The sequence below is a fragment of the Petaurus breviceps genome, unplaced genomic scaffold, assembly GCF_028583685.1.
Source record: "Petaurus breviceps papuanus isolate PSGF00001 unplaced genomic scaffold, PetGlider_PUasm1.0 118, whole genome shotgun sequence".
Taxonomy (NCBI): Eukaryota; Metazoa; Chordata; class Mammalia; order Diprotodontia; family Petauridae; genus Petaurus; species Petaurus breviceps.
In genome coordinates this window covers 3,939,532-3,955,329 of record NW_027185616.1, presented here as the reverse complement: position 1 = coordinate 3,955,329, position 15,798 = coordinate 3,939,532, and the positions used below count along the sequence as shown (strand labels likewise).

At 40.7% G+C, this 15,798-nt stretch overlaps 1 pseudogene; it reads right to left on the bottom strand.

The window, feature by feature from the left end:
- Positions 1-4,132: 4,132 nt before the first annotated feature.
- On the bottom strand, positions 4,133-5,699 carry LOC138160896 (branched-chain-amino-acid aminotransferase, mitochondrial pseudogene; annotated as a pseudogene).
- Between the last annotated feature and the right edge of the window lie 10,099 nt (positions 5,700-15,798).

Here is a 15,798-nt window from a genome sequence, read left to right as displayed (position 1 = left end):
AGGGAAGTTCTGAAATTTCTTTCCATGAAATCCCTTAAGAAACAGCATAATTTTTCATGTTCTCAGAGTGGGTCCTTATTTTAGAATATTTAAACATTGGTGGATTGTCTCTAGCCCTAATTATTACTAAGAAGTGAAGGAGACATAGGCTAAGGATTTATCAATATGTATTGTTGTTCTGATGTTTACAAAGAAACAACTTTGTTCTTGTTCAAGAGAACAGAGGATTTAGAGCTAGAAGTGACCTGTATAACTTCTAAATCATATGATCCAATCTCCTCACTTAACAGATGGGTGGGAGGATGAATTGTTCAAGATCACAAAGCTATGCTCAGAATGCTAGTTGGGACCTTCTTGTATTGAATCACTGAAGAGGAAAAGGAGAATATGTCTAGCACCTATCACTGTTTCAGCATATCCTATGACTGGCCATTTGAAGGAATGATTATGACTAGGGAATTGTGTGAAAGGCAGTGTGAAAAAGAATGGACTCTAAGATCTAAGACAGTATCTGTCCTGCCAACACAATTGTCTTGATGCTGAGTGGCATATTATCCAGCCATTGACATTAGCAGTAAGAGGAAAGGTGCTTATTCTCCCACATCTGTGTGTGTGTGTGTTACATAATTATTTCCGAGGCTCAATTAGTACAAAATTATTGAATGTAGCTCTTTAGTGAAACAGACTCTTTAGTGAGGAGGCCCAAGGAATATTCTTCTGTAGGCATTCATCTTCCATATGCCTGACAGAATTATATCAGAGTTCTAAAAAAAATTGGACTTTTGCCTACTAAGAACCATAGATTAATCTTCATCAGTACTGATTGTGAAAAACAGTATGGAGTTGCCCTAGGTTTTAAGGATTCTAATGACTGTCTAAAATCTACAACTTTTCCTCCACACTCATTTTCACCATCAAACTACTCTACCAATCCTTCAAATAGATGCGATTTAGAATGATCAAAAATGGATTTGAGTTTTTCATTTATATCATCCTCCTGATCCATACTCCAAGATACAAATTCTTAACTTTTTTGACAGTGGACCACTCTAGGTATCTATTGCTAACACAAAGAAAATCTCACCAAAATCAATGGGCAGCAGGACAGAGTATAGCTTTTGATGAGATACCCAATCAAGTGAAGCATTTACGAAAGTGATTAGATACCTTAACAAACTGTTAGTTGATGCAGAAGCAAGTATAACACTGTTCAATGAGAGATATTCAAACGACAAGGAACTCAGTCACTGGACTACCTAGGGATAAGTAATGAGCCTAAAAGAAACTCTGGACTAGAAGGAATGATTATGACTAGGGAATTGTGTAAAAGGCAGTGTGAAAAAGAATGGACTCTAAGATCTTTGTAGTCAGACAGGGATTTTTCACTTTCATTTTTATATTCCTAGCAGCATAACACAATGTCTGAAACAGAACAGGTGTTTAATAAATGCTTATTACCTGATTGATCGATAGAAAGGATATTAAAGACAGGAGTGTGCTTGTAAATACTTAACAACTGGTTCTCTGGAAAATAAAAATTTCCTGAGACATGTTTAAGTTTAATATGCATTATTATTATTTTCCCTATCCCTTCTTAAAGTGATTCTTAGACAATTAACAAAACAATAAATCAAGTCCTGATTTGTGGCATTTGTTGACTCCTGAGGTGTAAATGTTCTCAATAAAAATTTAACAATGGACTCTCCAGAGCCAGTTAGAACCAACTCCAGCCTGTTTATAGAATCACTAAGATAGAAATAGAAGGATCATCTAGTCCAACTCTGTTATTTTACAGAAGAAGAACTGAGGTCTTGAAGGATTAAATGACCCATAAGCAGATGGGTAATGAACAAGAAAGCCAAGAATTCTACTCTGACTCCAATCCCAACATGTGTTGAATGTGAATGAAATCAATCAATGAATACATTCATGTGTGAATGTATTAATGAAAAAGCATTTATTAAGAGCTTACTCTGTGCCAGGCACTGTGTTAAGCTCTAGGGCTACAAATACAAAAAGGAAAGACAATCTGTGCCCTTAAAGAGCTTACATTCCCACCACCATACCATACATATCCCTCCTTGTCTTTACTCCTTCATCTATCTTCTGCCCTATTCCTTCAGAAAAGACTGAGGCTGGTTATCAAACTCATTATCACAAAGGTGTTCAAATTCATTATTTTACTCTTCCCCAATTTATATAAGTGTGTGTATGTGTATATGTGCATATATGTATATATACATACACACACATACCGTGTTTCCCCGATAATAAGACACTGTCTTATTAATTTTTTGGACAGAAAAACACCAGAGGGCTTATTTTCAGGGGAGGGCTTATTTTAATGAACATTGACAGCAATTTTAATAAGCAGGTAAATGTGAACAAAAAAATGTACCTTTATTCAATAAGCAAATCACTGAGGAAGAACAGGATGATGCGCTCACTGCTGCAGCTCTGATTAGATGCAGCTCGGAGCGCGGCGTGCATTTCACCCGGGGGGCGGGGGGACAGTGCATACAGAGGGTACCGTAATGTAGCGTGTAGCGCAGGGGATCACCTTCACTACAGTAGCAATCTCAATAGGGCTTATTTTCGGAGGAGGGCTTATTTTAGAGGAATCTTACACAGTAAGGGGAGGGCTTATTTTTGGGATAGGTCTTATTATTGGGGAAACATGGTATATATATATATATATATATATATATATATATGTATATATATATGCATATATATATATATAAAATAGATAGATACATATGTGTGTATGTGTATTTAAAAGAGCCCTATAACCCCAACGAAGAATGGTGGGTGCTGGGGAGTAGGAATGTGAGGGATATTTATGGGGGTATTTTTCAGCACACATAAAGTTGCATTATAAGGTGTCTCCTTTTTCTACATGAAGTAAGTCATAGGGATTATCTTAAATATTTTAAAAATTCAGGATCCCTCTCCAGCACTCCCAAGGCAATATTTCCAAACTCCCTCCACTGGTTTTTCCTTCTCTATATTCCAGGTGTTAAGCCTTTGTATTAACTTTCTCAGAAGCCCTTAGTTAACTGGAGAGAAAGAGCTGGATTTGTGTGTCTATGCTGATTGGACCATTCTTATGTAATTTGTAAGACGGCAAAGGGATGACACACTATTCCAGTCTGGGAAGCTGGTGCTGTTTATCAGCAGCTGCAGAAGCTAGTGAATAATTCTGGGCTGCCGGTAAACTGCAATCTACCAGATTAATTAAATCTGACTTTTACAGCCATTTTACTATACAGATGAAGCCCTGCCAGCAAATACAGTATATGTGCATGTACTCAGTGCCTATATCAAGACTCTTCATTTTTCACTTATTTCCCTTCAGTCCATGATTGGGGGATGGGTGGGAAGATGAGCATTCTCAGTAGTACAAATACTTTCCCTTTTGGTAAGATCAGTTTAAAGAAGTGATGTTATTATAAATGGTTAACCATGGCACAACCAACCAATCAATCAACTAACATTTATTATTCAGTTACAATATGTTGATATCCCGGACAGTGTTCCAGATGCTTGCAAAACAAATACAAAAATGAAAGAATTTCTATTCCCAAGGCGCTTCACATTCTAATGGTTAAGCCCACAAGGGCACAGATAACTATATGAACAATAAGTATAAGATAATAAAGTAATGAAATACAGGAGAGTTCTAGCAGGGGGCACTAGAATTTGGGGAATTGCTTGAGCCGTTTTTTTTTTTTAATTCTTTGGCTTTTTATTTGGCAAATGCAGGGGGGAAAATTAACCGCAGACAGTTTAAGGGCTGGGAAATGGGACTGTGTGTGTGTGTGTGGGGGGGGGGGGGGAATCCTCTTCTGATATCATCGAGACCCCTAGCTGTTGCCCTCTGAAGTTGGTAGGGAGCAGAGTGGCGTCCCTGAGAGGTGGGGCCCTTATGGCTTTGGGAGTGTAGTTTAGCTTGGGGGACCCAGGGACCCAGGCGTCCCAGACCACCTGCCTGGAGAACTACATTGCACTTGGAATCTTTTTTTGGGTGGGGGAAGGAAAAGGGGGAGAGGCAAGGGATAAAGTACTATGAGATCTGAGTGGGGGAAAGGGCGGTACAGAGGGTAAGAGGGCCTGATCTGGCTGCCTGCCGTCACACAGGGAGTATCCACTTGTGGGAACCATTTCTATACTGGAATCTGTGGATGACGTCAGGGCCATTCTCCATGGTGGGAATGTGAAAGATGCAGAGAGCACACCTGGCAGACTGTACCTGAGTCAAAGATCTCCCTCACTCACGTGGACCTCCTGAAGGGCCAACAGCAGCTCATGCATGCGTACCTCCCTTTCGGACACTCAGAACTCCCCCCACGTCCAGGTCACGTCCAGCAGGCTCCTCCGAATCACCCCCGGGACAATGGTTCAGCGCGCCCACGTGGGTCCAGAAGATGAAGGCGTTCATGGTCTGTATCTCAGTGAGCTGGTGGTATGGGCCGTAAAGCCACAAGACTTGCTCACAATATTCTGCGTCAGCGGCCCGCTGCACCAACACTGCTGGCGCGTAATTCCCTTCCGACTTGCAGTCGCCAACCCCACCCGCCCAGGCTCGGGCAGAGCGCGGGGGGCGGGGGTGGGGGAGGTGAGGGTGGTGCTGCCATTAGCGAGACTGCCGTGGAGTCCCCAGAGAAATAAGGCCCACAGGACACAGGATGAGTGAGGTACAGCAGGATTCCCGGAGGGCTGTGGCCCCCCAGACATGGCTCGTGCCCGATGAAAGCGGGCCGCATGTAGAACTTAGCCTTCCTTTTGACCCCCTGGGCACTCACTCCTCGTGGACCTCCACGCCTCGGAGGATAAATTCCACAAGTTGGAACTTGGCAAAGGTTTTGAAGAGGAACCTCAAAAAATCAGCGGAACATGCTCTGTTGAGTCAGGGCAGAAAAGGCGCGCTCGCTGGTCCTTTCCTCAGAACCGAGCAGTCTGGTGCAGCATGAAGTTGCAAAAAGTGAGTTTTGGGGAAAAGTTAATGAGTTCAAGAAATTTGCAGCATGAATTAGGCGAGTATACAGTATAGCTAAAAATCACTTTCAAACACTTTGTCCTTGTGCCTTGCTCAAAGCCTACCCTTTTGTTGTTGAGTTGATTCATTTGGTTTTTGGACTCTCCCTGACAGTATTTGGGGATTGGGGTAATTGGCATTTTGCCCCAGGTTGCGGAGACTACTTCCCTTCATTAGTTAAAAACAACTGAGTTTAGCACCTAGTTAGCAAGAGGGATTCTTTGAAATAGGAAACTGCTTCCCATGTTCTGGAGAAGAGGTCTAACAAGCCTTTTGACAACACTCCAGGAGCTCCCATGGATTTAATTACCATCTCTATGCAGATGATTTTCAAGTCGACCAGTCCCACCTGGTTCTCTCTACTGACCTCCAATTTCCAACTGCCTTTCAGACATCTCAAACTGGATTTTGAGTAGACATCTTAAACTAAGCATGTTCAAAAGAGAACTCATTCTCTTTCCCCCTAAATCCTCTTGCCTCTTACCTTCATCATTACTGAAGATGGCAATACTGTCCTTCCAGTCCCTCTGGACGGCTCACTATCTCTCAACCCCTACATCCAAGATGTTGCCAAGACCTGCTGATTTCACCTTTGCAATGTCTCTTGCGTGTGCCCTGTTCTCTCCTTTGACACTGCCACCACCCCGGTGCAGGCCCTCATCGCCTCACACCTTGATTATTTCCGTAACCTGCTGGTGAGTCTCCCTGACTCAAGTTATCTCTCCACTCCAATCCATACTCCTTTTGACAACGAAAGTGATTTTCCTAAAACACAAGTCACTCCTCTTCTCAATAAACTCCAGTGGCTTCATATTACCTACAGGATCAAATACACAATGCTCCATTTGGTGTTCAAAACCCTTCATAACCCAGACCCCTCCTACCTTTCCAGTTTTCCTAAACCTTACTCCCCAACACATGCTCTGACATTCCATCTCTTGGCTCCAGTTATTTTCTCTGGTTGTCCCCCAGTCCTGAAATTCTCTCCTTCCTCTGCTCTGCCTACTCTTCCTTTAAATCCTAACGAAAATCCTATCTTTTAAAGACAGTTTTTCCCAACCCCTCTGAGTTTTGTTGCCTTGTCTCTTTAATTATTTCCTATTTATCCTATATATAGCCTGCTTTGTATATAACTGTTTGTTGTCTTCCCCATTAGACTGTGAACTCCTTGAAGGAAGGGTGTCTCTTTGTATCTTTGTCTCTTTGTATCCCTAGCACTTGGCACAGTGCATAGTGCATAGTTGGCTCTTAATAAATGTTTACTAATTGATTAAAATGTAGTGGGGGGTAGGGCACAGTGGCACAGTGAATAGAACACTGTCACTGAAGTCAGGAGGACCTCAGTTCAAATATGACCTCAGACACTTGAGACACTTACTAGCTGTGTGACCTTGGGCAAATCACTTAACCCCAATTGCCTTGCCCCCTCAAAAAAAATGTAATTGGAAAATATTAATAAAATAAAAAAAATTTAAACAGATAATTATTCATTTTAAAACTAAACTAATATGTAGCAGTAAGGATTCTTATATATAAATCAATGGCTCTTGTGTTTTGAGTTTGACAGTACTGCTCTAAAGGAACTTCTAACAAGTCTCACCTCCCATTCCCTCTCCCTTAAGCAGCCTCCCCAACAACCTATTCATGGTGTTCCAAAGAATTTTTTCCGAATCTTCTTGGGTTCTAGTTAATTGCTAATTTCCTTTTTATTTTTAAGTACATTAAATCATGTATGTAAAATATTCTACATAGAGCAAATACTAAGTAAAATGAAGAGGTTTCCATAAAAGAAGACTTTGTATTTTGGTCCTTTTATGCAGAGCTCTTCATTTTTCCAAATAATTAATTGATCAGCGAACAAAAGTTATAAGAGGAGGGGCGGCCAGGTAGCACAGCAAGTAAGAATCCTGGGTTCAGACACTTAGCACCTACCCAGAAACACCTGGCCATGTAACCATGAGCAAGTTACTTAATCCCTTAAAAAAAAAGTTACAAGAGGGATTTTTAGGATAACCAGTTTGAGGCTCAGATTATTATTCTTATTAGTTGATCAACAAGTTTACTTTGTGTCTACTCTATGCAAGGTACTTCTGGGAATATATAGTGTGAGATTTGGTCCCTGATTTCAGTAAGTGTGTTATTATATCCCCTGAGTATGAGTATAAACTCCCTTCAGTCAGAGACAGTTTGGGGGTTTTTTGGTCTTTGTACAGGAGATAAGATAATTACTATAAGGCAGCATATAACAAAGAATGGTATTAACTGTATGCTATTAGAAGTCAGAGAATAGAGAGATCACTGTGGGTTAGAGGGGTGAGGAGTGGTCAGGGAAGCTTCTTGGAAGTGGTATTTGAAATTGTCCTTGAAATAAAGTCAATAACAATAGTTAACATTTAGGTAGTGCTTTAAAAGTTTACAAAGCACTTCATGGATACTATCTCACTTGATATTGACAAAAATCCTATGGAGTTCTATTATTTCTTTTATTTTTCCAGATGAGGAAACTGAGGCTGCATGTTCATTCACCCAGGATCACACAGCTAGTTTCTAAGGCAAGATCTGAACTGAGGCTTTCTTGAGTTTGACTTTTCTGTCCTTTCATTCTTCGATGTCTCTAGGTGATTTGAGAGATGGAAGAGTTTCTGATAAAATGGAACACATCAAGCCAGGATAACTGTGTAAGCATGTTGCAGAGGAGGAATCATACAGACCTTGCAAGGTGTGATCAGGGCATAATGAAATGGCCAATCTAGAAACATGGAAGTGTTCTAATATAGTAACCTTGGAGCATAAGATAGGAAAGCAAAGTGTAGAGTCGGTGCTTAATAACCAGAAAAATTTCTGGTAGCACTGATTCTTGCATTACGGTATGGGGTGCCATAGCTAGAAATTCTCAAATAGCTCTACACAGAATATTTTACATACATGATCTAATGTATATACATGGTGCATTTCAATTCGTTGTCATTGGTTTTGTCTGGGGAAGATAACAATGTTGTGAAATTGACCTGAATAATTTCAGGGTTCTCAGAGGATTCTCTCTGTGCGCCATATTGAATAGGTTCCTTCTCTTTATAATATAGGAGAATTCACAAAGTAAAGCGTTATGAGAATAATTAAATCAATAATTGCTTACTATGGCCATTCTGCCCTTTTATACAAGGATGGGGCTAGAGATGTGGCCCTTCTTCAGGTAGCTTATAATCTTGTTGGGAGAACAGAATGAATATGCTAAATAATTAGAGAACAACTCAGGATAGTTGGAAATTGAGTGATATGGATTATGTAATCTTTCATAGGAGGAACAGATCAGTATGGGCTAGGGAGATAGGATTCAATCTGGACTTTGAAGAGAGGGTAGAATGATCAGTCATAGACTTAGAACTGGAAGGGATATTATAGGCCATCTAGTTAAGCTTTTTCATTTTACAGGTGGTAAAACTGAGGTCCACAGGGATTGAGTGATTTAACACAAAGTCACACAGGTAGTGAGTGGCAGACCTGAGATTGAACCCAATTCTTCTTCCTCCATATCCAGTACTCATTACCCTGTACCAATTGCATTTGAAATGAACTGTCAAAGTTCATATCAGAATAATCATTCTGATTAGGCAGCAAACATTTCTGGTAGTGTAAATGTGCTTATTTGTTCATACTCATGAACAAATCTCTTGGTTTTCTGGCTTAGATAGTAGAGGTTTTGCTTTATCTTGCTAGGAGCCAGACCTCCATAGTGCTTCCTGGCAATCTCCTCACCATGTTGTCTATACTTCCCCCATCATCACTAACCAAATCCTCCCCTCCTCCCTCAATCTCCCCTCCTTTGCCCATACACATACACTATTATCACCACAACTCTGAGTCTAAGAGTTGAGCTTTCATCTATCTTCCCAGATAGTGGAAGTGGCCTATAGTACCTCACATATTGTGCCCACCTTGCCAAATACACTTAGTAGAATATAAGCTCCTTGAAGGCAGGGACTGTCTTCCTTGTATTTCTATCTCCAAAACTTAGCACAGCACCAGAAAAGCCAGAAGGAAGGAAGGCAGAGAGGGAGGGAGGAAGATGGAAAGAAAGGAAGGCAGGCAAGCAGACAGGAAGGAATGGAGGGAGAGGAAGGAAAAGAATAAGCATTGTTTCAGCACCTACTATATGCTAGACATCCTGCTAAGCACTTTCCAAATATTATGTCACTTAATCTTCACAACAACCCTAGGAGGTAAGCACTATTGTTATTTCCATTTTATAGTTTAGGAAATTGAGGCAGAGAGGGCTTAAGTGACTTACCAAGGGTCATATAGCTAGTAAGTATCTGAGGCTGGATTTGAATCCAAGTCTTCCAAACTCCCAGCCCTCTATCCACTGTGTCAGTTTCTTAAGTGCTATATTTATCTATCTGTCTGTCATTTGAATGCTCTGGTTGTGCAGTTTGGACATGATTTCATTTTCTGTAGAGTTCCAGAATTTTCCCAAGAAAGGTGATGATAGAGATTTTTACTTCTGAAGGCTCCTCACAGGGACATTTTCATTTCCCTTCAGTTAAGTATTCAGATCTTCTGCTGTGTTTCAGCATCCTCCTCCTGTCTCTGAGATGGCCTCAGTGGAAGGAAAGACAGCCAGTAGTCTCTTCCTTCCCCAGGCACACTGAAACATGAATTGCATGGAAGAAGGCCAGTTCATTCATTAGCGTTTAGGAGTCGTGTTCTTCAGCATGGCCCTTGTACAGGCTGGGGACTCATGTCCTGGTTCTTGGCAGCGTTGCACCTCCACATCATCCAAGTTTTAATTGCTTAATATTTTCAAGATCTGCTGCTGTTGTCATAGCATCACAGTAGGCATTCTTGGCTACTTCCCACTGCTATCGAAGACCCATACGTAGATGGCGACCTTCTCTCACATGGGGCCTGTTGACTTGTTGGCTGAATTCTGAACTCCCTGTGCTTTCTTCATCCTTGCTACCATATGCTAATGCAATAACTATCTATTACTGGCATGTAAAGGTTAATACTATACAAGACAATAAATTATTTAAAGCACCACAGGTATGAGCCATCCCCAGGTCTGGGACAAACAGCAACAATTTACCCTGACAGCCATTATGATTCTGGGGGACATAAAAACAACTTTTAATTTGCTTTAAATGGCTGGATTGAATTTTCTGGATGAATATATGGTCAGTGAATGACGTACCACCTGCCCAGACTAAGTCAAAAGGAAAAAAAACAACTGTCCTGTTGTATCTTGAGAAATAACATGCAGATAGTTTAAAAACCTTCTGAAATTTTGTCATTAAAAAAAAAAAAGTGATGTACATCCAGTGGTGACTCCTTCCTATTTGCAAGAGTTCACCAAGACCATGTGTGCCTCTTTTGCAGAACTGGCAGAAATGCCACCCATAAAGATGGTGAATGACATATGCCAGCCATAAACTCAACAGCCCAGGAAGCACCACAACTCTCCATGTCCTCCCTCCTTCCCCATTCTGCAGAACACAAGCCTGGTCCTCCTTTTTTTTTTTCTTTTTTTGGCTTTTTGGAGAGGGGAAGGTAGGGCAATCGGGGTTAAGTGACTTGCCCAAGGTCACATGGCTGTTTTTGTGTTAAGTGTCTAAGGCCGGATTTGAACCCAGGTCCTCCTGACTCCAGGGCCAGTGCTCTATTCTAGCCCCACTCTTCTGTTATCATTTAGGAGAGCAACACTTGTGGAAGATGGGCCTGCCAACCATACCACCACCAACACTAAACACCAAACATCTGCTATTTGCTTCCTACCCAAGAGCTCCAGAAATAGATACCCTCCAGATCCCCAGTCTTGCTTCCAGATGCCTCTCTAGCCATCGCTCACGGAAACAGCCCTTGTGGAGTTGTGACCTGGCAACTGCCTCCAAATACACTGCAACCTCTGTTTATAAGTAGTCACAGGTCCTGAAGACCCAGAAAAGAAAGTTCTCATTACCAGAATCCCTGGCATAGTCAGATGGCTCACCAGGAATGGATAGAGTTTTTATCAATTGAAATGACACTAAAGAAAATGCATTCCCATTTGCTTTGTTGCTATATCCTAAGGACCACTAGGCCTTTCCATGTGAGTTGTAGCTGAACTCTTGTACGTGTGTTATCTTTACCTGTTAGAACAGGAACTCCTCAATAACAGGGATTGCCGCACTTTTCTATTTATATACACACCAATTTGCACAGTGTATTGCACAAAATACTTAATAGTTTCCTTCTTCATTAATACCCATCATTCACACACATATACATACATACATACATACATATGTATGTGAGTGTAAATGGAATATTGCATCCACCCTTCCCCATTTTCTCTTTTTGACTCTCTTTTCCTCCCATCTGACTGACAGAGGATCACCAGAGGGAGTGGATTTTACTACCACTCTCTGATTTCTAGGGATAATCCTTACACCTATTTCAGTACATTTTAGGCCCCTGTAAGTTTATTTTCCATAAATAAATCAGCCAGTTGACTCACTTGGCTCTTAGTAAAAGTATCTCTTCAAAAATGAAAAACACAAATAATCATTGTGCAACATTTTATGCATAAATCTGGGGTGGTTTCCCCCCAATGTCGTCTGTGTCTTTGGGGGAGAGTGGGAATGAATATAAAGTGGCATTTCAAAAAGGAAACATTGGAGACTAACTCTCAACTCTGGAGCTGTGGCTTCCATGCCCACCTTTCTCTTTCTTGGGAACTTTCATAGAAAGCTGACAGATGGCCTCAGTTTTAAACCAGGCTCTCCCTGTCTGTGCTGGATCGTCCCACTGCAGGATTGCTTTTCTTCTCCACTGCAGGGCTGGCTCTCCCTCCTGCTAGGCCAAGCTATTCTGGGCCAGATCTGGGCTATTTTCACTCACCTCACTTCTTTGTTGCTTAAGAAAGTGACCTGCTCTTTCAGAAATGGCAGAGACTCTTAGTTAGGGATTTGGAAAATGTCTCTACTTTTAGGCAGGTGCTGGCAGAGGTAGAAAGATATTATTGCCTCTTTTCCACATAGCTCTGAGGATTTTTGTCAGCCGCACCCTTCCTGGTTAGGGCTAGCCTTTCCTTGGGATAACTTACTCTAGCTCAGGGCTGGGGAACCAGCAGCCATTTCTGGCCCTCTAGCTCCTCAAATGCAGCCCTTTGACTGAATCCAAACTTCACAGAACAAATCCCTTTAATAAAAGTATTTGTTCTATAAAACTTGGACTCAGTCAAAAGGCCACACCCAAGGACGTAGAAGGCCACTTGTGGCCTTGAGGTAAAAGGTTCCCCACTCCTGGGCAGACTTAAAGAGATTAAGTGACTTGCTTTCTGGTTCTATAAAATAGGAGGATGAATTTAATGATCTCTAAAAAAAAAAACAAAAAAAAGAGGATAGAAGTCTTTTCAGCCCTACATCTATGATCCTATAATTATAAGGATAGTTGACTTTGGCTGGAGTGGGGGAGCATTGTGGTCAAGAGATAGGGATAGAAACTGACACTTGCTTCAACTGTTTTTGCCCACATCCTAATTTTACTAGTCCAGTTTCAATAAATAATAAACAGGCTTAAGTTGTTTTCTTTTTCTTTTTTTCTTAGTTCTCTCTTCATTAAAATTCCTTTCAGGATTTCTCAAACCAAAAGCTTAAAAAAAAAAACCCTAAAAAACAAAACAAAAAAGTGTTCGAGATTTCTAGCCAAAGGATTGGTATGAGAAGGAATGAGGTAGTGAATTTTTTATTAGGAGAAATCAGAAATAAAGAGTGGATCCTGAACCTTCAAATAAAATTGCGAGATAAATTCTTTGTACCCAAAGTTGCAGTTCTCCTCTTGGTCTTTGAATGCTGTTTTTATTATTAAGGTTTGTACTGAAAGTTGACATTTTGATGTTAACATAGAGTATTTGTCACTATCTTGGAAAAAAGATATATGTTGAATGACATTTCCAAACAAATGCATAAATTCTATTTCTAAGTGCCTTTGAAAATAGGCTGTTAGTCTTTCCTGGAAATTTTCCACCAACAAATAACCAATTCATTATCTCATACCATTCCCACTCCTACCCCACCCCTTTAAGCAACAGAAGAGACTTATCTCAGTCTTTTATTTTCCTTTTTTTTTTTTATTTTTGCCATTTGGAAATTTTGAAAATACCTTTCTCACTGGCTCTTAGGCAGTGCTTTGCTGTCCCTGGATGGAGATGTTATTATTGCTTCCTGAACTACAAGCTTATCTCTCTAAAGTACCATGGTTCTCACCCACTGGCTATTCCCTATACTGGGCAAGCCTGAAATCAGCAAGGGGCAAAGGGAATATTAAAAGATTGAGTCAAATGTGACATCATAGAGTATGTAGTCCATCTTTCCCTGGCAGCATAGATCCAGGAAATGTTGAAGTTCATGCACATGATAGTGTCACCACATCCAGTGGAAGGAATAGGGGAATTATTTACTACTATTCCCCTAGATCAGCCTTGGGCACCATCCAGACTGGACCATTCAAACACAACTTGTATTTTCCTGCCTCTGAATCATTCTTCAGGCTGTTCCATTTATAAAGAACATTCTTCTTTCTTCTCTCTCTTTCTAAATTCAGTTCCTATACTTGAAGGCTCAGATCAAATGCCACCTCCTTCATGGAGCATTGCTCCTTTTCACCTTTTTCCTTCTATGAAGTCCCAAGTATTCTGTTGATCTTTTATGGAAGCAACTATATGACCCAGTGGATACAGAGTTGGACCTTAAGTCAGGAAAGTCTGAATTCAAAGTTGACCTTAGACAACTTTATAATGTGGGGGCAAGTCACTTAACATCTGTGAGAAATGATTATTTCTCTCTTGTATTAACGTTGAGGTTTGGGGTTCGGGGGTGCTTGAGACCTCAAAATACCTATGTGTCAGGTCCTGCTGAATGAATTCGACTGAAGTCTTTTCTCAGCCAAAGTGAAACAAAGTTTATTAAAGTTCTGCCATGTTGGGTAGACTCTTAAGAGTCTTAATATAATAATTAAGAGTCTTAATATAATACTTAAGAGTCTTAAGTATTTGTGATGCTTGTATTGACAAGTGGCCCTGAACAATCTGACACACATTGAGTCTGAGCTGGATTGGATCTGAGCTGCTTCATGGAGGATGCATCATTTATACAGAAAGACTGTGGGAGGGATCTAGGGGTGGTCTACAGGAGGGTCTTGGGGAGGGTCTTGAGGAGGAGCCCAAGGAGCATCTTGAGGGGACTGAGGTCAGACTTCAGAAATGGGATTAAGGGTGGGAAATAGCTGAAGGCTTCCTGGGGATGACAGGCAATGGAGGGCTGGGCTAGTTTAAGGGTAGCAGATTTGGGTATAGATATTTTAATAGGATCAAGGGTGGGAAGTGTTTGGACAATGGAGGGCTAGTCTAGGTTAAGAGTAACAGAGATTTGGACCTAGTGATAATGAAAGGTTTATGGCCTCTGACAAATACCTCATCAGGTGGGAAGATTCAAGGAGAGTTCAAGGGGGTTCCCAGAGTCTTTATCCTATTATTAATAGTAATAGCATAGGGTCGGCTAGGTGGCCCAGTGAGTAAGAGCGCCGGCCCTGGCATCGACCTAGGAAAGGGATCAATTCTAGCCTCAGATACTTAACACCCACACAAAATAACTGGTTGTGTAACCTTGGGCTAACCCCAATTGCTTTAAAAAAAATAGTAATAGCATAAAGTAGAAAGATTATTCAACTATTTAAAATGTACTTTTAAACTATATTAAAAACTTTTTAGGAATGCAAGTAGATATTACTTTTTGTCTAATAGATATATCAAGGGCTTATAATTTTGGTCCTTTATATTTTGGGAAATCAATGCAGATTCCAGTTCAAGTATAAGTTCTAGTCTTAGACCATACCTGGAGTTCTGAGAAGTTAAGTGAATTGCTTAGAATCACCTAGCTAGTAAATTTCAGAAAGAAGAATTTGAACCAAGGTCTTCCTGACTCCAAGTTTGTCTGTAATAGATATTTTTCAGAAAATTTGTGGATTAATTTTGGGTATACCTTCCTTCATTCTCTCATTGTGGCATGGAGGTAGGTGATCTTGTTTTTTCAAGAGGAATACCAGTAAAGCACCGGCTCTGGTAGGTCCTGTCAAGTTGGAAAGGATTCAAATACAGGTCTAATAAAGGACTGTAAGCCCGTTTTCGAAGGACTGCTCTAAATAGGTTAGGAGCAAAGCTTATTATTAGAAGGTTGGCCACCAAGTGATACATTTTTCAGTTATAATAAATCATTCATATCCTCTACTAAAGCACAGAGTGGTTGTGATTTTGCATTGGAAAAGAGTGAACCCACATCAGTGTGATCATGCACTTTTGAAATATTGAGCTATGAATCAGATCCTGTCCAAAATGCACCAAGAGCACCTGCTATTTAAAGAAACCCTATGGGGAGCTTTTTGTAGAGCCAAGAATCCCTTTGAAATTTGAGGAAACATCCCCTAAAGACCTGCTTGATTCTTACTTATCTCTAAAGACCTCCTCCCTGAACTTTTCTCTTATTACCTCCTAGCCAATAGCTGTCAGAAAGAGCCCTGGATTTTGAGTCAGAAGACTTGGAGCAGGAATACCAGCTCCCCTTGCTGCCTAAGGTGACTGGGAAAATGGTCCAACCTCATTCTCTTTTAGTTTCATCATCTGCATAATGAAAGAGTCAAAAATTCTAGAAAATTTGATACTGACGGTCATCTGAAAAGGACAATTAATTGCCACATGATGGGAATGAACTAAACCACATTACAAGCAA